Genomic DNA, 24,151 nt, shown 5'->3' on the forward strand with positions numbered 1-24,151 from the left:
CATTTCTCCCTCTTTTTTGCCACTTGTGCCAGCTTTTTTGAAACATGTTGCAGGCATCAAATTCCAAATGAGCTAATATTTTCTAAAAATAACAATGTTTTCTAGTTCGAACGTTAAATATCTTGTCTTTGCAGTCTATTCAATTGAATATAAGTTGAAAAGGATTCGCAAATCATTGTATTCTGTTTTTATTTACGATTTACACAACGTGCCAACTTCACTGGTTTTGGGGTTTGTAAGAAATGTAGTTTATGGAGGTTAAGGATTAGTGATCGAGAAGCTGTTTTGTAGAGGAGCTAGCAAGATGGAATGCTAGATTGTGTTTAAGACGCGTTCATTCGCTTGTCGCTGTCAAATCTGCAGGACACAGCTGGAATGGGTTATCAACATGCATTATCATGATATAACGACAGTATTAGAAGCTTTGTCTTCAGCCTAATCAAACACATTTATATGGTCTATATCGCACAACTCTACTTTGAATTGGTCAATAAATGTGTAATATACACACTTTAAATATATATTTAATGTAGTAACAGGCACTATCATAATAACATGTAATATTTACGTATTTTGCTCATTTTAAGCAGACGGCGGCACATTAATTTCATAGACGCATTACAACGTTTACTATTTGTTTTCACAATAAAAGATACTACAAAAGAGCCAACAACAACTACTCTGGGACAAATGATGATCCAGAACCTTATGTTTTTGAGCCTGAATATAGAAAGGATAAGCTACACGTTTTAGAAGCTCGGTGATAAACAGATCCAGCGAGTAGCAGTATTGCTAAGTGCTAAACAAGAAATTCAAACTACACTGCAAAAACTGAGATCTAAGTAGGATTAAATATCTCAAATATGGGTGATATTTGCTTATTTTCTGTCTGATAAGATCATTCTTCTCACTAAGCAGATTTTATGTTAGAGTGTTTTACTTGTTTTAAGGGTTTTGGTCCTAAATGATCTCAGTAAGATATTACAGCTTGTTGTTGAGATTTGATGACCTATATTGAGTAAAACATGCTTGAAACTAGAATATCAACTGATGCAAAGCTGTGTCATCAACACTCACAAGTATAAAACTACTTTTTTAAAGTAATAATTTCTTACTACAAGCATGGAAAAAAATCATGATGCCGAGCACATATCATTATGTCAAGATAATGGCACTAGCATTTACTTAATTTAAGAATATTTTTCAACATATTGAGCAAAAAGGTCTAATTTTTTTTTCCTACCAAGAAAAGTGCACTTGTTATTAGTGAGAGTATACTTATTTTAAGGTATTTTTGGGTTCATTGAGGTTAGCTAATTTTACAATGTTCTTGTTCTATTGGCAGGTAATTTTGCTTAGTTCAAGTAAAATACCCCTAATTTTTGTATTTATTTACTTTTTCTTGTTTTTGAACACTGACTTTTTGCAGTGTACGAACATAATAAAACAACCTCTTACTGTACAATGTTTCCTCTCACTGGGATGCTGACTGATGTGATGTTTATATATTCCCGTTTAGATGAAGAAATCATTTTAATTTTCACGCAGGAAAAAAAACAAAAAAACAATTGGCTCCAAACAATTGTCTTTTCTTGTCTTTCTCGCCATCTCCGGGTCTAAGTTGAATGTCAGAGTTGACCAACTTCTGCGTGTATGCCACAACCTTCCACTATCCAGGTGAGAGGCATGATTTATGATCTAGAAACGGTTGAACTTTTACTAACTCAGAGGCGATGTAGCAGCTCACCGGATCAGTATGTCAATATCTGCATAATCGAGTTACCTCTTTGTGATCACAGCCCCACTAAAAGTAGTTCCTCGCATTAGCCCCTTTTACCGTATTTTTCAGACTATAAGTCACGGGTTTTTTTCATAGTTTGGCCGGGGGTGTGACTTATGTGTGAAATGATTAATACATTAGCGTAAAATATCAAATAATATTATTTAGCTCATTCACGTAAGAGACTAGACCAGGGTCGGCAACCCGCGGCTCCAGAGCCGCATGCGGCTCTCTAGCGCCGCCCTAGTGGCTCCCTGGAGCTTTTTCAAAGATGTATGAAAAATGGAAAAAGATGAGGGGAAAAAAATATATTTTTTGTTTTAATATGGTTTCTGTAGGAGGACAAACATGACACAAACCTCCCTAATTGTTATAAATCCCACTGTTTATATTAAACATGCTTCACTGATTCGAGTATTTGGCGAGCGCTGTTTTGTCCTACTAATTTTGGCGGTCCTTGAACTCACCCTAGTTTGTTTACATGTATAACTTTCTCCGACTTTCTAGGACGTGTTTTATGCCATTTCTTTTTCTGTCTCATTTTGTCCACCAAACTTTTAACGTTGTGCATGAATGCACAAAGGTGAGTTTTGTTGATGTTATTGACTTGTGTGGAGTGCTAATCAGACATATTTGGTCACTGCATGACTGCAAGCTAATCGATGCTAACATGCTATTTAGGCTAGCTATATGTACATATTGCATCATTATGCCTCGTTTGTAGCTATATTTGAGCTCATTTAGTTTCCTTTAAGTCCTCTTGATTCAATTTATATCTCATGACACACTATCTGTATGTAATATGGCTTTTAATATTTTTGCGGCTCCAGACAGATTTGTTACTGTATTTTTGGTCCAATATGGCTCTTTCAACATTTTGGGTTGCCGACCCCTGGACTAGACGTATAAGATTTCATGGGATTTAGCGATTAGGAGTGACAGATTGTTTGGTAAACGTATAGCATGTTCTATATGTTATAGTTATTTGAGTGACTCTTACCATAATATGTTACGTTAACATACCAGGCACGTTCTCAGTTGGTTATTTATGCCTCATATAACGTACACTTATTCAGCCTGTTGTTTACTATTCTTTATTTATTTTAAATTGCCTTTCAAATATCTATTCTTGGTGTTGGCTTTTATGAAATACATTTCCCCCATATATATATGTTTTTTTCCTTCTTTATTATACATTTTTCGGCAGGTGCGACTTATACTCCGGTGCGACTTATACTCCGAAAAATACGGTAATAACAATATTGCTAATACTTAGTTAATATTCAGGTCACGAGATGTAAATGGAGTACTTTTGGCAGTTTTTGGATGTTTTTTTAGAGGTCTTCATGGGCGCTATTAAAATTAGAATGCTTAAAAAAAATAAAGCGACGTGTTCTTGTCTTACATAAGGATTGTGAATGATCGTCAAAATTCCCCAAAAAAGTGCAATTTCCCTTTAAGAGTGTTTTGAGATAAGAGCTGTCTTCTCAGTGAATTGTTATGCTTTAAGTTGCAAGCAAAATTTTGAGTTGCAATCGTCCCCCGTCATTAGTTGGCGTAACAAATGTCACAGTGAACCCAAAACGTCTGATCTTACTCGTTAGCTTTAGCTTATAGCTATAGAGATGGACCCGACTTGGTTTTCCAAGCGTGGTAAGGAAGAAAGTGAGAATGAGTCTAACCCCAGCCAAGGATGTAAAAATAATATCTAATTATTATCATGACACTTATCCATGAAAATATGGAAACGCTGCTGATGGTGTGTTTGACAGAGAAGCATCTGGAAGTAGACACCGTAGAAGTCCGTTCTCCAAGGTAAATGCTGCACATTAATATTACATTCGTTCATTACACCACTGTATTTGAAAGTAGTACATTCTATTGTGTTTTTTAATGTAATATTCCTTGTTTAAAAGTTTGATTTCCTTTTTAAAAAGCACGTTCCATGTTAAAATTGTGCTGTTTTGGTGGGCCAAGTGTTACGTCTGGGTCGCATGGTGATGCGCGGGTCGTTCTACCAAGATGCAGCAGGAACTCCGGAGGCAAAGTGCAGGTAAGGAAATGATTTATTCCTCATGAATCATTCAAAATACCAAAAGACAAGATACAAAACAAAAGACCACGGGGAGCTAAGGCAAAACTTAGCAGAGGAATCGTGAGCAAAGAAGTAGGAAAACATCCAACGTAACTGTTGCGTAAAGCAAACAAGACAGCTAGACTGAGTGTGGCGAAAGGCAGGAATAAATATTAGACTTAGACTTCCTTTTATCGTCATTCAAATTCGAACTTTACAGTACATATAAGAACAAAATGTTGTTGCATTAGCTCGTTGTAGTGCAGGATAAAAGAGTAATAAGGTGCAGATATAAATAAATAGATTACTGTACAGATAAATATATTGCACTATTGCATATGCATCCACGTTTATGGATGTATGTTATATTGTCTTTATATTCCAGCGAGTTCATCCGATTTTGGGGGGAATTGAGGGGATTATAATGATGCGTTCAAGAGTCTTATGGCCTGAGGGAAGAAGCGGGTACAGAACATGGAGGTTCTGCTACGGAGGCTGCGGAACCTCTTTCTAGAGCAGTGTTTTTCAACCACTGTGCCGCGGCACACTAGTGTGCCGTAAAATATAGTCTGGTGTGCCGTGTGAGATTATGTTATTTCACCTAATTGGGTTAAAAATAGGGATTTCCGATAATGGCTTTTTGCCGATATCCGATATTCCGATATTGTCCAACTCTTAATTACCGATACCGATATCAACCGATACCGATATATACAGTCGTGGAATTAACACATTATTATGCCTAATTTGGACAACCAGGTATGGTGAAGATAAGGTCCTTTAAAAAAAAATAAAAAAATAAAATAAAATAAGATAAATAAATTAAAAAAAAATTCTTGAATAAAAAAGAAAGTGAAACAATATAAAAACAGTTACATAGAAACTAGTAATTCATGAAAATTAGTAAAATTAACTGTTAAAGGTTAGTACTATTAGTGGACCAGCAGCACGCACAATCATGTGTGCTTACGGACTGTATCCCTTGCAGACTGTATTGATATATATTGATATATAATGTAGGAACCAGAATATTAATAACAGAAAGAAACAACCCTTTTGTGTGAATGGGGGAGGGAGTTTTTTTGGGTTGGTGCACTAATTGTAAGTGTATCTTGTGTTTTTTATGTTGATTTAATAAAAAAAAAAATAATACCGATAATAAAAAAACGATACCGTTAATTTCCGATATTACATTTTAGAGCATTTATCGGCCGATAATATCAGCAGGCCAATATTATTGGACATCTCTAGTTAAAATATTTTTTGCACACAAGTAATTATAATCCGTAAATAATGTGCTGTTGTTGAGTGTCTGTGCTGTCTAGAGCTCGGCAGAGTAACCGTGTAATACTCTTCCATATTAGTAGGTTGCGGCAGGTAGCTAATTGCTTTGTAGATTTTGGAAACACGTCGTGTCGTGATCACAATATGCAGACGACAGCTATCTTATGCTTAAACCAAAAATAAACAAAAGGTGTGTGCCTCTAAGAAGTGAAGTATATTTATACAACGCTTTTCTCTAGTGACTCAAAGCGCTTTTACATAGTGAAACCCAATATCTAAGTAACATTTAAACCAGTGTGGGTGGCACTGGGAGCAGGTGGGTAAAGTGTCTTGCCCAAGGACACAGCGGCAGTGACTAGGATGGCGGAAGCGGGGATCGAATCTGGAACCCTCAAGTTTCTGGCACGGCCACTCTACCAACCGAGCTATACCACAGAAAAAGGCATTGAAGCTAAGGCATGGCTATGCAAAACGAAACTAAAACTGAACTGGCTGCAAAGTAAACAAAACACAAAATGCTGGACGAGAGCAAAGACTTACAGCGTGTGTAGTGGAGACGGCGTCCGCAAAGTACATCCGTGCATGACATGACAATCAACAATAGTCCCCACAAAGAAGGAAAGCGTCCGCACAACTTAAATTGTCTGGATTGCGAAAACAAAGCAGGTGCGGGGAATAGCGCTCAAGGAAGACATGAAACTGCTACAGGAAAATATCAACAAAACAGGAAAAAAAACACCAAAATAGGAGCGCAAGACAAGAACTAAAACACTACACACAGGAAAACAGCAAAAAACTCAAAATAAGTCACGGCGTGATGTGACAGGTGGTGACAGTATCACCTACCTTGAGACAAGAGCTATATTGATGCATGCTTGATTATGGTTTAAATTTATATCCAACAATTGCAAAAACGACTTTTTACTGTCAATATCGGCTGCTGAGTTTCATTTTTTTATGTTTTCTGCTAGAGGTGTCCCTCAGGATTTTTTCAATGAAAAAAATGTGCCTTGGCTCAAAAAAAGTTGAAAAACACTGATCTAGAGTCCAGCAGTGAAAACAGTCCTTGTTGGGGGTGGGAGGAGTCTCTACCGATTTTCTGAGCCCTGGTCAGGTGGCGGCTTTTTGGGATTTCCTGGATAGGAGGAAGAAAAGTCCTGATGATTTTTTCCGCCGTCCTCGCCAGTCTCTGCAGAGACTTCCAGTCTGAGGCACTGCACTAATCATAGGCAGGTGAAAATAATCAGCACCCATGACAACCAAGAAACACAAACCCAGGGGTGCTGAAACAGAACTAAGGGAGTTTTAAACTAAAACAAAACATGATCCGGGCAATGGATCTGTTGGAGCCTATCTATATTATTTATGTATTAATTGTTTTGACAATGAAATCAAATAATGCCAATGATGATGTTGATGAATTATTGGATGTTTTAGATGAATTATGATTGACTGATTGTTTTCAGCAACTTCCTCCTCCTATGATTACGAAGACAGGACAGCTGGGTGCTCCTTTTGTCTGTCTGTCATGTTGAAGGAGTGAGGAGTGAAACAGTTTATTTAGCGCTAATTAAGTTATTCTGATTATTATGAAGTCAACCACGGAGAATATTTTTTGTTTGTAAAAATAAATTATGATAATTTGGAATCTAGAAATATCTCCGCGAGTGCTTATTAAGGAATTTAGTGAGTCATAGACCTCCTCCTCAGGACTACTCTGCTATCTCTATTTTTATTTTTTCGAACCTTTTTGAACGCAAGAGGAGCCGTAACAGGTCCCATGACTGTAATTCATTTCAATGGGAAACAATGATTTAAAGGCCTACTGAAATGCGATTTTCTTATTTAAACGGGGATAGCAGGTCCATTCTATGTGTCATACTTGATCATTTCGCGATATTGCCATATTTTTGCTGAAAGGATTTAGTAGAGAACATCGACGATAAAGTTCGCAACTTTTGGTCGCTGATAAAAAAGCCTTGCCTGTACCGGAAGTAGCAGACGAGTAGCGTGACGTCACAGGTTGTGGAGCTCCTCACATCCGCACATTGTTTACAATCATGGCCACCAGCAGCGAGAGTGATTCGAACCGAGAAAGCGACGATTTCCCCATTAATTTGAGCGAGGATGAAAGATTTGTGGATGTGGAAAGTGAGAGTGAAGGACTAGAGGGCAGTGGGAGCGATTCAGATAGGGAAGATGCTGTGAGAGGCGGGTGGGACCTGATATTCAGCTGGGAATGACTAAAACAGTAAATAAACACAAGACATATATATATACTCTATTAGCCACAACACAAGCAGGCTTATATTTAATATGCCACAAATGAATCCCGCATAACAAACACCTCCCCCCTCCCGTCCATATAACCCGCCAATACAACTCAAACACCTGCACAACACACTCAATCCCACAGCCCAAAGTACCGTTCACCTCCCCAAAGTTCATACAGCACATATATTTCCCCAAAGTCCCCAAAGTTACGTACGTGACATGCACTTAGCGGCACGCATGTACGGGCAAGCGATCAAATGTTTGGAAGCCGCAGCTGCATGCGTACTCACCGTACCGCGTCTGCGCATCCAACTCAAAGTCCTCCTGGTAAGAGTCTCTGTTGTCCCAGTTCTCCACAGGCCAATGGTAAAGCTTGACTGTCATCTTCCGGGAATGTAAACAATGAAACACCGGCTGTGTTTGTGTTGCTGCAGTCGGCCGCAATACACCGCTTCCCACCTACAGCATTCTTCTTTGCTGTCTCCATTGTTCATTGAACAAATTGCAAAAGATTCACCAACACAGATGTCCAGAATACTGTGGAATTTTGCGATGAAAACAGACGACTTAATAGCTGGCCACCATGCTGTCCCAAAATGTCCTCTACAATCCGTGACGTCACGCGCAGACGTCATCATACCGAGACGTTTTCAGCAGGATATTTCGCGCAAAATTTAAAATTGCACTTTAGTAAGCTAACCCGTCCGTATTGGCATGTGTTGCAATGTTAAGATTTCATCATTGATATATAAACTATCAGACTGCGTGGTCGGTAGTAGTGGGTTTCAGTAGGCCTTTAAGATACAAGTGTTTGGAGTTAAGAGCTCTACCACATAACCAAATAAGCTTATTAAGTCAAGGTACTTCTGTAAAGTCACACCTCTGATTTTGTTAGTAATCCATTCTGAAAAGTTCTAAAACCTAAGTATCGAACCCAATTATATGAAAAACCTAGATTTACTGTCAATAAAATAATGAACGTGACAATCTTCTAGTCAAGATGATGTCATTGTGAATGATCACCAGTGTGGCCACAGAAACATCTCTGTCAGGAGACTGCGGACGGAATGGAAAAAGTGAGCTTTTTGGAGAACTTCCCAAAGGCATTATACGCACATCTCAGAGGTGTTTGTTGTTGTTGTGTGTTGTGGCCCTGGAGGAAATAGGCTTTCCCTCATCAGGTATGCTCAGCGAGCAGTGTTATACACCTGATGCTGTGAGTCATTCATTGGGACTGTCAAAAACTGTGATCTCATTACAGCAGACCTGGGAAAATTAAGGCCTGGGCGCCACATGCGGCCCGTTAAGCTTTTCAATCTGGCCCGCTGGACATTCCCAAATAATTTTTGTAGATGTTTAAGATGGAAAGTGTAGCTGCCATTATGATGTGCAGTGATGTTTTCTAATGACCGTAAGTCTTCAACTATACTAAGTGTTTCAATGGTTGGAATCTGCGCTTATGGATGATATACCAGTTACTATGGTAATCTAATTAGTTACTATGGTAATAATCTACGTCACAGCAGCTCAGACGAGGCACCAAGCAGTGTGGGTGGGAAGCGTTTCCACAGACGCAGAAGGAGATTTTCACAACAAAGTTCCAAAGCTTAGTGATATATCAGATATATCAGATTGTAGGTGGGTTTATTTTGTACCCTTCGGGTTCATGTTTCACTGTTTGTTGCATTTTGGTTGCGTTTCACTTGATTGTAAAATATGTCAATCAAAAGGGGGTTGTGTCGTTCATATTTTGTCAATATTCAGTGTTTTATCGTTCATAGAATTTTTTAAAATTCCATTACGTTTTTTAAGGCGGTCTGTCATAACGTTTTTAGTAGGGATGTCCGATAATGGCTTTTTGCCGATATTCCGATATTGTCCAACTCTTTAATTACCGATACCGATATCAACTGATACTGATATCAACCGATTATATGCAGTCGTGGAATTAACACATTATTACGCCTAATTTGGACAACCAGGTATGGTGAAGATAAGGTACTTTTGAAAAAATAATTATAAAATAAGATAAAAAAATTAAAAACATTTTCTTGAATATAAAAGAAAGTAAAACAATATAAAAACAGTTACAAAGGAACTAGTAATTAATGAAAATGAGTAAAATTAACGGTTAAAGGTTAGTACTATTAGTGGACCAGCAGCACGCACAATCATGTGTGCTTACGGACTGTATCCCTTGCAGACTGTATTGATATATATTGATATATAATGTAGGAACCAGAATATTAATAACAGAAAGAAACAACCCTTTTGTGTGAATGAGTGTAAATGGAGGAGGGAGGTTTTTTGGGTTGGTGTACTAATTGTAAGTGTATCTTGTGTTTTTTATGTTGATTCAATATAAAAAAATAAAAATAAATACAATTTAAAAAAACGATACCGATAATAAAAAAAACGATACCGATAATTTCCAATGTTACATTTTAACGCATTTATCGGCCGATAATATCGGCAGGCCGATATTATAGGAAACCTCTAGTTTTCAGCCTTCAATCAGACATTATTGTGAGGTTTTGTATTAGTGTCCCTAAAAATAGATATACCGGCCCCCAGACACATTTTTTTCTCTAAATGTGGCCCACCAGTCAAAATAATTGCCCAGGCTTGCATTACAGGTATCCTCGTCTACCTTTTACATTGGTATCACAAACAACAGGCTTTTGTAATCATAGCATGAAGTCAACAAGCGCAGCATGGAAAGCATTCAAATGATGAGGACAAAGGCTTGGCCATCGCCTACTAATCTGGCATTCAGCCTACAAGAATACAGACATCGTCATTCCGGTTGAACTTCATATTGGCTTTAAAACAAGACATGTTCACGTGCATCGACAAGCAAGAATATTTGCATTTGTATGGTAATCCACATGTTTGTATATTGTTGTAAGTACCGTATTTTCCAGATTTATAAGGCGCACTGGATTATAAAGGGAATTGTCGATGAGCGGGTCAAGCCAGGTTTATTTTCATACAAAAGCGCACCGGATTATAGGGCGCATTAAAGGGGTCATATTATTATTATTTTTTTCTAAATGTAAAACACTTCCTTGTGGTCTACATAACATGTAATGGTGGTTCTTTGGTCAAAATGTTGCATAGATTATGTTTTACAGATCATCTTCAAGCCACTTTTTGACAGTTGCTTCAAGATGCGCCGTTTTGTGGGCGGTCTTATTTACGTGGCTCACCTTCAGCAGCGTCTTCTCCCCGTCATCTTTGTTGTAGCGGTGTAGCGTGCAAGGACGGGAGTGGAAGAAGTGTCAAAAGATGGAGCTAACTGTTTTAATGACATTCAGACTTTACTTGAATCAATAACGGAGCAGCATCTCCTCATCCGGAAACAACAACAAGGCCGGAAAAACGTCCGACCGAAACTCTAAACTAAAGTTCCTTGGGTGAATAATGTAAACTCACAACACCGGTATGTTTTAGCGCTTTCATGGCAAGTCTACTGACAGATATAAGTAAGAACTTTACACTACTTTATATTAGAAATGGCAACAGTGGAGGATGAATGTCACATAACAAGAAGATAGAGAAAATAAGCTTATCGACTATTGCCTCGGCATGGACTACAAGGGCGGACGCACACAAATTTTCAGGACTTATGCAGATCCCAAATACAGATCAGCAAGTACCAGAAGATAAGAGAAGTTTCTTTTGCATAATATTGCGAAACAAACCGCCAGATAATGTCTTACCTTATACACACACCATAATAATACTCTATGTTGAAGCACAGTACAATCCTTCAAGCGGTGTGGCTTCATAGCTTACCAAAGTCGTACTAAAACATTTTGATACATTTTTGAGCGCCGTGTGTAATGTTCTATATTTTCAATGGAACATTTAAAATGTTGGTGTTGTTTACTTGAGTCATATTGCAGTCTACACGCATCTCTTATGTGTGACTGCCATCATATTGCAGTCTACATGTATCGCTTATGTGTGATTGCCATCTACTGGTCACACTTATCATTTCACCATGTACCAAATAAAACAGCTTCGAGGTTGGTAACCACAACCAAAATTATTCCGTACATTAGGTGCACCGGATTATAAGGTGCGCCGTCGAGTTTTGAGAAAATTAAAGGATTTTAAGTGCGCCTCATAGTCCGAAAAATACGGTAACCACACCAAAGCGAAACAAAGAAAATGCTTACCCGGATGTTACGGTTTGTTGCCTTGGCAGTTATTTTCCTTTTTGGTCCGGAGGACACAACGTCCACAGTTTTCCACATTGTATCAGTCCATCTTAGATGAGCTCAGGCCCAGCGAAGCCGACGGCGTTTTTAGGTGTTGTTGATAAACGGTTTTCGCGTTGCATAGGAGAGTTTTAACTTGCACTTACAGATAAAGCGACAAACTGTAGTTACTGACAGTGGGTTTCTGAAGTGTTCCCGAGCCCATGTGGTGATATCCTTTACACACTGATGTCGCTTGTTGATGCAGTACAGCCTGAGGGATCGAAGGTCACTGGCTTAGCTGCTTACGTGCAGTGATTTCTCCTGATTCTCTGAACCCTTTGATGATATTACGGACCGTTGATGGTGAAATCCCTAAATTCCTTGCAATAGCTGGTTGAGAAAGGTTTTTCTTAAACTGTTCAACAATTTGCTCACGCATTTGTTGACAAAGTGGTGACCCTCGCCCCATCCTTGTTTGTGAATGACTGAGCATTTCATGGAATCTACTTTTATACCCAATCATGGCACCCACCTGTTCCCAATTTGCCTGTTCACCTGTGGGATGTTCCAAATAAGTGTTTGATGAGCATTCCTCAACTTTATCAGTATTTATTGCCACCTTTCCCAACTTCTTTGTCACGTGTTGCTGACATCAAATTCTAAAGTTAATGATTATTTGCAAAAAAAAAAAAGTTTATCAGTTTGAACATCAAATATGTTGTCTTTGTAGCATATTCAACTGAATATGGGTTGAAAATGATTTGCAAATCATTGTATTCCGTTTATATTTACATCAAACACAATTTCCCAACTCATATGGAAACGGGGTTTGTAGAAGCCCCTGCTTATTTCAGCAAGACAATGCCAAGCCACGTTATTACAACAGCGTGGCTTCATAGTAAAAGAGTGTGGGTACTAGACTGGCCTGCCTGTAGTCCAGACCTGTCTCCCATTGAAAATGTGTGACGCATTATGAAGCCTAAAATACCACAACGGAGACCCCGGACTGTTGAACAACTTAAGCTGTACCTCAAGCAAGAATGGGAAAGGATTCCCATTCTCCTCAGTTCCCAAACGTTTACTGAGTGTTGTTAAAAGGAAAGACCATGTAACACAGTGGTAAAAATGCCCCTGGGCCAACTTGTTTGCAATGTGTTGCTGCCAGGTTAATGATTATTTTGCAAAAAAATAATTAGTTTCTCAGTTCGTACATTAAATATCTTGTCTTTGCAGTCTTTTCAACTGAATATGGGTTGAAAAGGATTTGCAAATCATTGTATTCCGTTTTTATTTACGAATTACACAACGTGCCAACTTCACTGGTTTTGGGTTTTGTAGTAACACTGATAATTATGGTCATCATAAAGTGATATGATGTTTTCCTATCGTTCCATATCGTAGTGAGTGAGAGTAGTTGACTACAGATCTACATATCTCGTACAACCAAAATCAGAAGAGTTTATCAAACTGCAATCCCTCTGACTGACTCGGAACACAACGTGTGACTCGGGGTCGTGGTGAACTTTGATCTCGTTCTAAAACTTCTCTGAAATATTGAACTTCTTCGAGAAATAATCACTAATGTTTACAAACCTTTGCACGGACATTTGAAAGTGATGCAAGGGCAATACCACTTTCAAGTCTGGAAAGGTGATGTCACATAGAATAAAGAGCTTTATTTCTCCAGGGCCAGTGGTCCTGTCTCAGACTTACGGCAGAGATAAGGCGGAGGACACCAGGCAAGATAAAGACAAGAACTACGATATTACTGCTCAGCCATTCAAAATGAGGTATGTGAAGCATATGTTCTCCAATTGTTTTTTGTGGGGAAAAGTATGTTTTTCCACTTTGTTCCTGTCTGGTTTTCATGTTACCCGATTGGGTCTTACTGACAACACCTACTGCCTATACTATTTATATTCAAGAATGTGGAGCAATATGTTCGGTTCATTTTAAAGGTTCAGCAATACTATTTTTTTCGATTATCAAGCCTGGTTAATTCGCCGGTGAATTAGTTGTGTCCACTACCTGACGGCGTGGCGAAGTTGGTAGAGTGACCGTGCCAGCAATCGGAGGGTTGCTGGTTACTGGGGTTCAATCCCCACCTTCTACCATCCTAGTCATGTCCGTTGTGTCCTTGGGCAAGACACTTCACCCTTGCTCCTGATGGCTGCTGGTTAGCGCCTTGCATGGCAGCTCCCGCCATCAGTGTGTGAATGTGTGTGTGAATGGGTGAATGTGGAAATACTGTCAAAGCGCTTTGAGTACCTTGAAGGTAGAAAAGCGCTATACAAGTATAACCCATTTATCATTTACTTGCTGTACATATCCTACCAAGTCAGACCTACACTGTTTCAATATCCATTTCCCCCTCCACACCCCGAATTGTAAATAATGTAAATCATTCAATGTATACACCCTGATGATTATCTTGTGTGATGACTGTATTACGATGGTAGTATATATGATAGTATATATCTGTATCATGAATCAATTTAAGTGGACCCCGACTTAAACAAGTTGAAAAACTTATTCGGGTGTTACCATTTAGTGGTCAATTGTACGGAATATGTACTGTACTGTGCAATCTACTAATAAAAGTCTCAATCAATCAATCAATCAAAGTGAATGATTGATTGTGTTATTCAGTACGTGACTAGACAGGCTGTATGACAGTGGTTCTTAACCTTGTTGGAGGTACCGAACCCCACCAGTTTCATATGCGCATTCACCGAACCCTTCTTTAGTGAAAAATAAAATGTTTTTTTTTTTCCAAATTCAAGACAAAGTTATATGTTGTTGGTAACACTTTAGTATGGGGAACATATTCTAAGTAACAAAGACTTAATTTAGAGTTATTTGGTTAGGGTTAGGGTTAGAGTGTTAGGGCCAGGGTTAGAGGGTTAGGGTTATAATAAGGCCATGCTGAATAAGGCATTAATAAGTACTTAATAATGACTAGTTAAGAGCCAATATGTTACTAACTTGCATGTTAATAAGCAAATAATTAATGGTGAATATGTTCCCCATACTAAAGTGTTACCATGTTTTTTTTACTGCTGCACAAAATGAACCTTGCATGAACATCACCTTGTTCTAACAACAAAACCAACACAGTGCATAAACCCCCAACAAATTACACACCTGCAAATCAGTGTGACTTCTGCTGTTGCCGTATCCATAATACGCAGATAGGGAGAAGTTTTTATTTACACGATGAGTCGGGTGTGTTTTGACCTCCGCCGAACCCCTGAGGCCGACTCACCGAATCCCTAGGGTTCGATCGAACCCCAGGTTAAGAACCACTGCTGTATGACATTAGGATCCTGGGTCACAATGTTTTTGGTCACTGAGATTTAAGAATACAGTAAAGTATACCATTTGCTGAATTAGTATAGGTCTTTGTAGTTTTTGAAAAAGCATGTATTAATAAATGCACCCCTCACTGCCTTTAGCAGTATTCTGTCATGTAATTTCATAATAAATACATTATACACATAGGAAACTGTTTAATTGGTCAAATGGGAAACAGTGATTTGTGTACGTCACTCCATGTGCCCAACCAGTTGTATGCGTAACAGTTATGGGCATATCATATCTAAGTAGAAAACTGATATGATATTCACAATCTGTGACGGAAATGTCATTTTTAAAAGGTCCACTGTCGCATGCTTCGTATTCCTCACTGTTTAGTCTAGTTTAGGGGTCGGCAACCCAAAACGTTGAAAGAGCCATGTTGGACCAAAAATACAAAAAACAGATCTGTCTGGAGCCGCAAAAAATGAAAATATAAGTCTTATAATGAAGGCAACACATGACGTAAGTGTCTATATTAGCTATAATAGCCTACTATCAAAATGACTATGTGTTGCAGGCTTAAGCAAATCTTCGTTGATAGAAATGTTGCTAATGTTTGCTGTGGTCTGGAACAACATGGCACACAAACGAACAGAAATGCAGCCACTATTACATACAGATAATGTGTCATGAGACATGCAAAACTAAATGATATACAAAGAGGATAAAAGTAAAGGATATTAAATGAGCTCAAATATACCTACAAATGAGGCATAATGATGCAATATGTACATACAGATAGCCTAAATAGCATGTTAGCATTGATTAGCTTGCAGTCATGCACTGACCAAATATGCCTGATTAGCACTGCAACAAGTCAATAACATTAAAGTTAAAGTACCAATGATTGTCACACACACACTAGGTGTGGCGAAATTATTCTCTGCATTTGACCCATCACCCTTGATCACCCCCTGGGAGGTGAGGGGAGCAGTGGGCAGCAGCGGTGGCCGCGTCCGGGAATCATTTTTGGTGATTTAACCCCAACAAAGCGCACCTTTGTGCATTCGCGCACAGCATAAAACGTTTGGTGGACAAAATGAGACAAAGAAGGAGTGGAAGATTTGACATGTAAACAAACTGTTGCGTCACAGCCCACACTATGGTGAGTTCAAGAACCGAGGAAATTAGTAGGACAAAACGATGTTCACCAAATAGTGTCATCAGTGAAGCATACACACAAACATATTAAACAGTGGGCTTTCTAACAATTGGGAAGGTTTGTGTCATGTTTGTCCTCAAACAAAAAAACATTTTAAAACAAATAAAGTATTTTCCCCCCTTTTTCTTCCATTTTCAATTATTTTTAAAAAATGCTCCAGGGATCCACTCGGGTGGCTGACATTGTACAACATTTACGTTGGATATTTTGCAATAACTACAATTTCTATTTGGAAAAGAACAACAAACACCATTTATCTTCTGGATATGTCATTGCTTCTTGTCAACTCTTACTAAGTGAAGCACCGATTGTCTTTTCTTTCTTCAAAATTGACTTTCAACTGTATTCATCAGTTGTGATTCAATGGGGGAATAAATATACAGTGATACCTCAACTTTAATAAGAGCTGTCTCTCGGCTAATTGTTGTGCTTTAAGTTGCAAGCAAAAATGTGAGTTACAAGCATCCCTGCAATTAGTTGGCGTCGCAAGTGTCACAGTGAAGCCCTAAGACAGGGTGTCAAACTCATTTTAGACCAAGACCTAAGACAGGGGTGTCAAACTCATTTTAGATCCGGGGCCACATGGAGAAAAATCTACTCCCAAGTGGGCCAGACTGGTAAAATCACGGCACGATAACTTAAAAATAAAGACAACTTCAGATGGTTTTGTGTGTTTAAAAATAGAACAAGCACATTCTTATATAAATAGAACACTTGACATCTATTGCATTCGGTCTCCCCTACAGGGGGGGTTACCCACATATGCGGTCCTCTCCAAGGTTTCTCATAGTCATTCACATCGACGTCCCACCTGGGTGAGTTTTTCCTTGCCCTTATGTGGGCTCTGTACCGAGGATGTCGTTGTGGCTTGTGCAGCCCTTTGAGACACTTGTGATTTAGGGCTATATAAATAAACATTGATTGATTGATGATTCTGTAATTGTACAAATCATAAAGTTGTTAGTGTATAATTATTTATTGTGTAAATAAGTTGTCGTTATTTATATTAACTGACAGTTTGTTTATGTTTGAGTTTTTCCTCTGTGTTTGTGTTTTATTTCCTGTCAGCGCTCTTATTTTGGTTCAGTTTCCTGCTTGTCTCCCTGAGCGCTGTTTTGCCTCACCTGTCCCTGAGTGGCAGTCTGGCACACCTGGTGGCAATTGCCAATCAGGCCACTATTTAGACCTGCCTCGCTCTCCAGTCAGTGCTGGAGTATTACTACCTGTAAGCTGTATGCTGTGGACTGTTTGCTGTATCCTGATAGCTGTTTGCAGCTTGCTGTCTTCAAGTTCCTCGTTTCCTGTTTGCTGGGTCCTGTTCCCTATTCCTGGTTTGTGTTTTTCCTGAATTTTGGACATTAAAACCTGTTTTCCTGCACCAAGCCTGCCATCTCTGCATCTTGGGGTTCGTCACCACCTTTACTTGACAGTTTGTTTGTTTTTTACAATAACCTGTTGTGTTTAATAGTATATATACTGTGGAGAATGCATATATGTTTAAGAGTTATTTCTTTATTCATAGCCATGTTTAAAGGAGCTAGTGTTTTTCCATTTGTACTCTTTCTATTTTATTAATCTTATGTATGCAAGTAACTGTGTGCTTTACCTTGAAGACTCGGAATGTAGGAGTTGGAGTACTCCCTTTATATCTTATCTGTATTAGAACAATGAGGCTGTATTCCTTTCTGGACAGGGTGGGGACTTTCTTCGTATGCAAGAAGTTGTCTCTTCCGTTTGAATGTTTGACCAATTCGAGAAGCCGGTATGAATGTATTGGTGTGGGCTGGTCTCCTGAAGCTTTAGTAAAACTTGATAATATTCCTATTCTGTCTTGATGGTCCTTCTTACTCTGCACATATGTCATCTGAAAGAACATGGGATTGACCAGTGACTTTACTTCCCTGGGAGGGAAGTCTGGTCATACGCAACAATACTTTATTTGTCGTTATTTATATTTACTGAATAAATTATGTGATCATGTTCATCTCACCAGTTAAGTCATTGGTGTTCATTTTCAATCTATCAAGATAAAAAAATTATATCAAAATCAAATTACAGTATGGTATTTATGTAGTTTGATCATTTTCCTCGACTGATGTACTAACATCATATGGTTTATTATGTACATGTGTAGCATAATCTACAAATATACAAAGAATTGCGATTGCGACATCCAGTGGACACATTTAGAACAGCAGTTTATTTCGTTAAAAAATTTCAGGGACATTTTTATACTTGGCAAACTCATCCCACGGGCCGGATAAAACCTGTTCGCAGGCCTGATCCAGCCCTCGGGCCGTATGTTTGACATCCCTGCCCTAATAGCTGCCCAAAACATCTGGTCTTACTCGCTAGTAAGACCAGATGTCTGCACATATTCTGTCTAGAGCATGTTGCTGAACTTAGAACTAGAAATGGACATAACTTTGTTTTTCAACAAGGAATAGGATGTGAAGGACAGCGCTGAGAAGAAGTTGATATTTTTCATCTATCCAACATTCTTCAAGATGGCGGTACTGCGTTCTCTCTTAGTTGTTGCGTTTTTCTTTATTTTAGTTTTTTGCTCCCCTTCTCTGGTCTCTTTCACTAGACAAGAACTATTAAGCATTGGACAGTTCTCTGAAATACTTTTTCCACTGGTCTCATTTAACCAGAAAGAGAGATTCTTACTGGAAGAGCAGCAGCGCTCTATGGACATTACCGGAGACGCCGCAGACGGGGGAAAACGGGCAGGCGTGCTCGTTGAACTGAGGCGGCGGGGATTACGCACTGCGCCTCCCTCCATTCTTGGCGAATGTCCGCTCCCTGGCTAATAAGATGGATGAAGTGCTGCTACTAAACACCAGAAACATGGATTTTGGCAGAACCGCCGCCTTGCCTTTTAATGAAAGCTGGCTCAGTGAACACATCCCGGACTTTCAGCTCCTCAGAGCGGGCCGCGTAAAAGACCTCCCTGGGAAGACGGAATATGCTCCTACATAAACGAAGGTTGGTGCACAGATGTCAAAGTGTTGAAGCAGACGTGCAGACCACATCTCAATCAAAGTTTACTTCTATATAGCCCTTAATCACAAGTGTCTCAAAGGGCTGCACAAGCCACAACGACATCCTCGGCTCAGATCCCACATCAGGGCAAGACAAAATTCTACCCAATGGGAACAACAAGAAACCTTGGAAGGGACCGATTTTTAGGTTTTATTACTTACGTATAAAATACTACACGGTCTAGCTCCAGCCTATCTTGCTGATTGTATTGTACCATATGTCCCGGCATGAAATCTGCGTTCAAAGAACTCCGGCTTATTAGTGATTCCCAGAGCCCAAAAAAAGTCTGCGGACTATAGAGCGTTTTATATTCGGGGGCTCCAATACTCTGGAATGCCCTCCCGGTAACAGTTAGAGATGCTACCTCAGCAGAAGCATTTAAGTCCCATCTTAAAACTCATTTATATACTCTAGCCTTTAAATAGACCCCCCTTTTAGACCAGTTGATCTGCCGTTTCTTTTCTTTTCTGCTCTGCCCCCCTCTCCCTTGTGGAGGGGGAGACACACAGGTCCGGTGGCCATGGATGAAGTGCTGGCTGTCCAGAGTCGGGACCCGGGGTGGACCGCTCGGTTGGGGACATCTCTGCGCTGCTGACCTGTCTCCGCTCGGGATAATCTCCTGCTGGCCCCACTATGGACTGGACTCTCACTATTATGTTAGATCCACTATGGACTGGACTTTCACAATATTATGCTAGATCCACTCGACGTCCATTGCACTGGTCACCCTAGGGGAAAGGGTCACCCACATCTGCGGTCCTCTCCAAGGTTTCTCATTGTCATCCCACCTGGTTGAGTTTTTCCTTGCCCTGATGTGGGATCTGAGCCGAGGATGTCATTGTGGCTTGTGCAGCCCTTTGAGACACTTGTGATTTAGGGCTATGTAAATAAACATTGATTGATTGAAGGGACCGTAGATGTGGGAATCCTCCCCTGGGTGATCGGTGCAATGGACGGTGAGTGGACATGGTTAATAATGTGAGAGTCCAGTCCATAGTGAGGATCCTCTTGCATGTAGACACGTCGGGGCGCAGAGACGTCACCGACTGATGCATAGGTTGTGAGTTCTAACCCCGGCCGAGTCATACCAAAGACTATAAAAATGGGACCCATTACCTCCCTGCTTGGCACTCAGCATCAAGGGTTGGAATTGGGGGTTAAATCACCAAAAATGATTCCCGGGCACGGCCACCGCTGCTGCCCACTGCTCCCCTCACCTCCCAGGGGTGATCAAGGGTGATGGGTCAAATGCAGAGAATAATTTCGCCACACCTAGTGTGTGTGTGACAATCATTGGTACTTTAACTTTAACTTTAACTCTAAATAAGGAGTGGTCACTCCGGGTCCTGACTTCATATGAAAGTCCAGTCCATTGGAAGACCAGCAGGGGATCATCTTGAATGGAGAGCTAAACTGTAAACCTGTTTATTCACCATGGGATTTCTCCTCCTTTTGGTATGGTCGGTGTTCACATCCATCACAGGCCTGCGTTACAGCACTAGGCTGACCATATTGCAGACGTCGTGAAAAAACATTCCGACTCGTTGCTCATCATTCTTTGCACTGTCAGTTGGATGACACATCAACGTGTAGGCTAACGGTCATATATTTCCCCCGTTAGCCTACATGTCGATGTGTCGTTGACCGGGCTAGCATGCTAAGCATTCTAAGCGTTTGATCTTGTCTAACAAAGCTAGTATGTTCGTGCAACGAATATACTAGCTTTGTTAGACAAGATCATAGACTGTATTGGACAATACAGTTTACATACGAAATATCAATTTCCATTTATTACAAGTAATAACAAAACGTCAATACCTTACTTACCTATCAGGAGGAAATTAGCAAATTTGGCGTCAGATTAAAAAATATTTTCCCCTTCAATCGTCTCCATCCCCGATACAAATCTTTGTTTTGTTCCTGGCTTTGTCATGGATAAGTTGAGAATCATAACGACGCCATTTAGATTTACTAAGGTCTGACATATTTAGTAACTTTACCAGTGGCAGTAGCGAGACGAAGATGGCGGTGCATAACTGCCAACCTGGATGTAAGACACTCACAGACTTTCTAATTGGTCAAACGGTGGAGGGCGAAGTATCAAAATGAAAACAATAATGTTTCAGGGCTGTAAATTAAATTTTGAAATGAGCATATTCTGGCTGAACTACCGTTATCAGTTCAAGTTAAAGTACCAATGATTTTCACACACACACGAGGTGTGGCGAAATTATTCTCTGCATTTGACCCATCACCCTTAATCACCCCCTGGGAGGTGAGGGGAGCAGTGAGCAGCAGCGGTGGCCGTGCCCGGGAATAGTTTTTGGTGATTTAACCCCCAATTCCAACCCTTGATGCTGAGTGTCAAACAGGGAGGTAATGGGTCCCATTTTTTTATAGTCATTGGTATGACTCGGCCGGGGTTTGAACTAACAACCTACCAATCTCAGGGCGGACACTCTAACCACTAGGCCACTGATTAGGTTATAAAGTTATAAAAATGCCTTTTGATAGACATATCAAGGCCATTTAATGATGACTTGACATTAAATTATTACATATAGCACCTTTAAACTGAATCATATTAGTACATCGTTTGATTTCTTGTCTTTGCTTTCCATAATTTAATTCTACATACAGATATGCTAAGATATGCATTTATTCTGTTATTTGTACTAGCTTCTGCATGCTCTCTCTTGAACCAAACACCGTTCTATCATCTGCAAATAATACTAACTTTAAGTCCTTTGTAACTTTACAAATGATCGTTTATATACAGATTGAACAATGTTGGTCCTAGTATTGATCCCTGAGGTACGCCACAAGATATGTTCAGCTCTGTGGACGTGTGTTTGCCTAGCTTCACATATTGCTTCCTGTAGGTTAAGTAGCTTCTTACCCAGTTCAAGACCAACCCTCTGATTCCATACCATTCTAATTTGTTTATTAGGATATTATTTCGATGAATGCCATTGATGTTGAGATGTTGGCTCTGTAACCGTATTGGTTGCCTGTGAGGGTTTCATTTTTATTTATGAATTTGTCCAATCTGTTAAACAGTTTTCCAATAATTTTAGAAAATTGTAGAAGAAGAGAAACAGGTCTGTAGTTTGTAAACTAGTGTTTTTCTCCAGTCTTATAAATCGAGACGACATTTGCAAATTTCATTTTGTCTGGGAATTTGCCTGTTTGAAATGATAGGCTGCTGAAATCTTGTCCGTAACCTTTTTTTATCGTTTCCATATCAACTCCGTTACAATCAGTTGAGGTCTTGGATTTACATTTTTCCGCAATATTGATTATTTCCAATTTTGTCACACCTTCGAAGAACATCGAGTTGGGACTTGGGGCGGTATAGCTCGGTTGGTAGAGTGGCCGTGCCAGCAACTTGAGGGTTGCAAGTTCGATCCCTGCTTCCGCCATCCTAGTCACTGCTGTTGTGTCCTTGGGCAAGACACTTTACCCACTTGCTCCCAGTGCCACCCACACTGGTTTAAATGTAACTTATATATTGGGTTTCACTATGTAAAGCGCTTTGAGTCACTAGAGAAAAGCACTATATAAATATAATTCACTTCACTTCACTTCTGTCTATAGTGTCAATCATGTCCTCAACTGAATCGGGATCTGGAATATTTTCCTCCACATTTGGTCCAATGTTCACAAAGTACTTATTGAAGCTTTCAACTACTTTGTTCATATTGTCATTTTTTTACATTTCCGTCTGAAAAATATTTAGGATAATCTTTCTTAGCAGCTTTTTTGATAATGCTATTAGCCGATTTAATGCATTAGCCGCAAGCTCGCTATGGCAAGCTAGCAACTGTGTCAACGTGGTTTTAACGTTTGTAATGCACAACACAATGCGATAGAACAACAATCTGTAATGACTGAAAAACATGAACAATCATATTGCAGTGTCTGTAAAGTAGTAGCCCACATTTCATGTTTTGTTTGTACACAGCTAGCGCCACAGCGTATGTACTGAAGTTGTATGATGTACTGCATGTATCATGATCAGTATTATAGTGACTTACCCGATGGACAGTTGTCCGTTTGGTCAAGCTGGCCAGGGAAATGTTTCCGGTTTATTTGGGTAAGCGCACCATTTATTTACACGCAACTGTATTTGTTGGTTTTGTTGTTTCACACTACCTATGTTTCACTATGCTTATCTCTATGCTACGTTGAGCTAACACCTACGTTGTGGGTTTTCGCCTTTTGTGTCGACGTTAAGATGCATCTTACCTACAAGCTGCCTGAGGTCTTCAGCAAACACTTCAATAAGTACTTTGTGAACATTGGACCAAATGTGGAGGAAAATATTCCAGATCCCGATTCAGTTGAGGACATGATTGACACTATAGACGGAAACACTATAGACAGAAGTCCCCAACTCGATGTTCTTCGAAGGTGTGACAAAATTGGAAATAATCAATATCGCGAAAATGCAAGCATACGTCAGTAACTTAAGTAAAAGATTCCACTACAGTCAGCTGCTTTTTAGCAAGAGTTTGTTTGTTCGTTGTTACTGTATGTTCTTGTTTGTCTTCATGTTGCATTTCCCCCACTTGGTTTGATGCCTCTTTTTCAGATGCTGGCATACGTTTGTTGTGCTGTTGTTTTTTTTCAAATACACGTTGTGTGTGCTTGTTCAACACCTGTTGTAACGAATCCAAAGCATTGATGACACTTTTCTTTATCGCTATTGTTCGCGTTAGCGGTAGTCATGTTGTAACAGTGTGTTTGAATCTCTGCTTAGGAAATGACGAGGAAGGCAAAAGCTACAGAATCTCCCGTGGGCAAAAAGTATGCCGGAGCAAGAGGAGAGAAACATTTTTTTTTTTTACTTTTAAATTGTCTACAGCAAAACACTAGAATTTAGAGATAACATCGATTTATCGCGCAGGCCTACCACCATGAAGGTGTAAATGTGGACTGAATGAATGATTGGTTCTCAGTTCTCA

General features: G+C 39.6%; 1 protein-coding gene across 1 annotated transcript in view; it reads left to right on the forward strand.

The window, feature by feature from the left end:
- The first annotated feature begins 13,214 nt into the window (after positions 1-13,214).
- Positions 13,215-24,151, forward strand: part of cmip (c-Maf inducing protein) — a 130,950-nt gene continuing 120,013 nt past the window's right edge. Inside the window, exon 1 of the mRNA XM_061969760.2 lies at positions 13,215-13,410. The gene's annotated coding sequence lies outside the window, so the exon portion shown is untranslated. The remainder of the gene's footprint in view (positions 13,411-24,151) is intronic.

This window comes from Nerophis lumbriciformis, linkage group LG10, assembly GCF_033978685.3.
Source record: "Nerophis lumbriciformis linkage group LG10, RoL_Nlum_v2.1, whole genome shotgun sequence".
In the NCBI taxonomy this organism is placed as follows: domain Eukaryota; kingdom Metazoa; phylum Chordata; class Actinopteri; order Syngnathiformes; family Syngnathidae; genus Nerophis; species Nerophis lumbriciformis.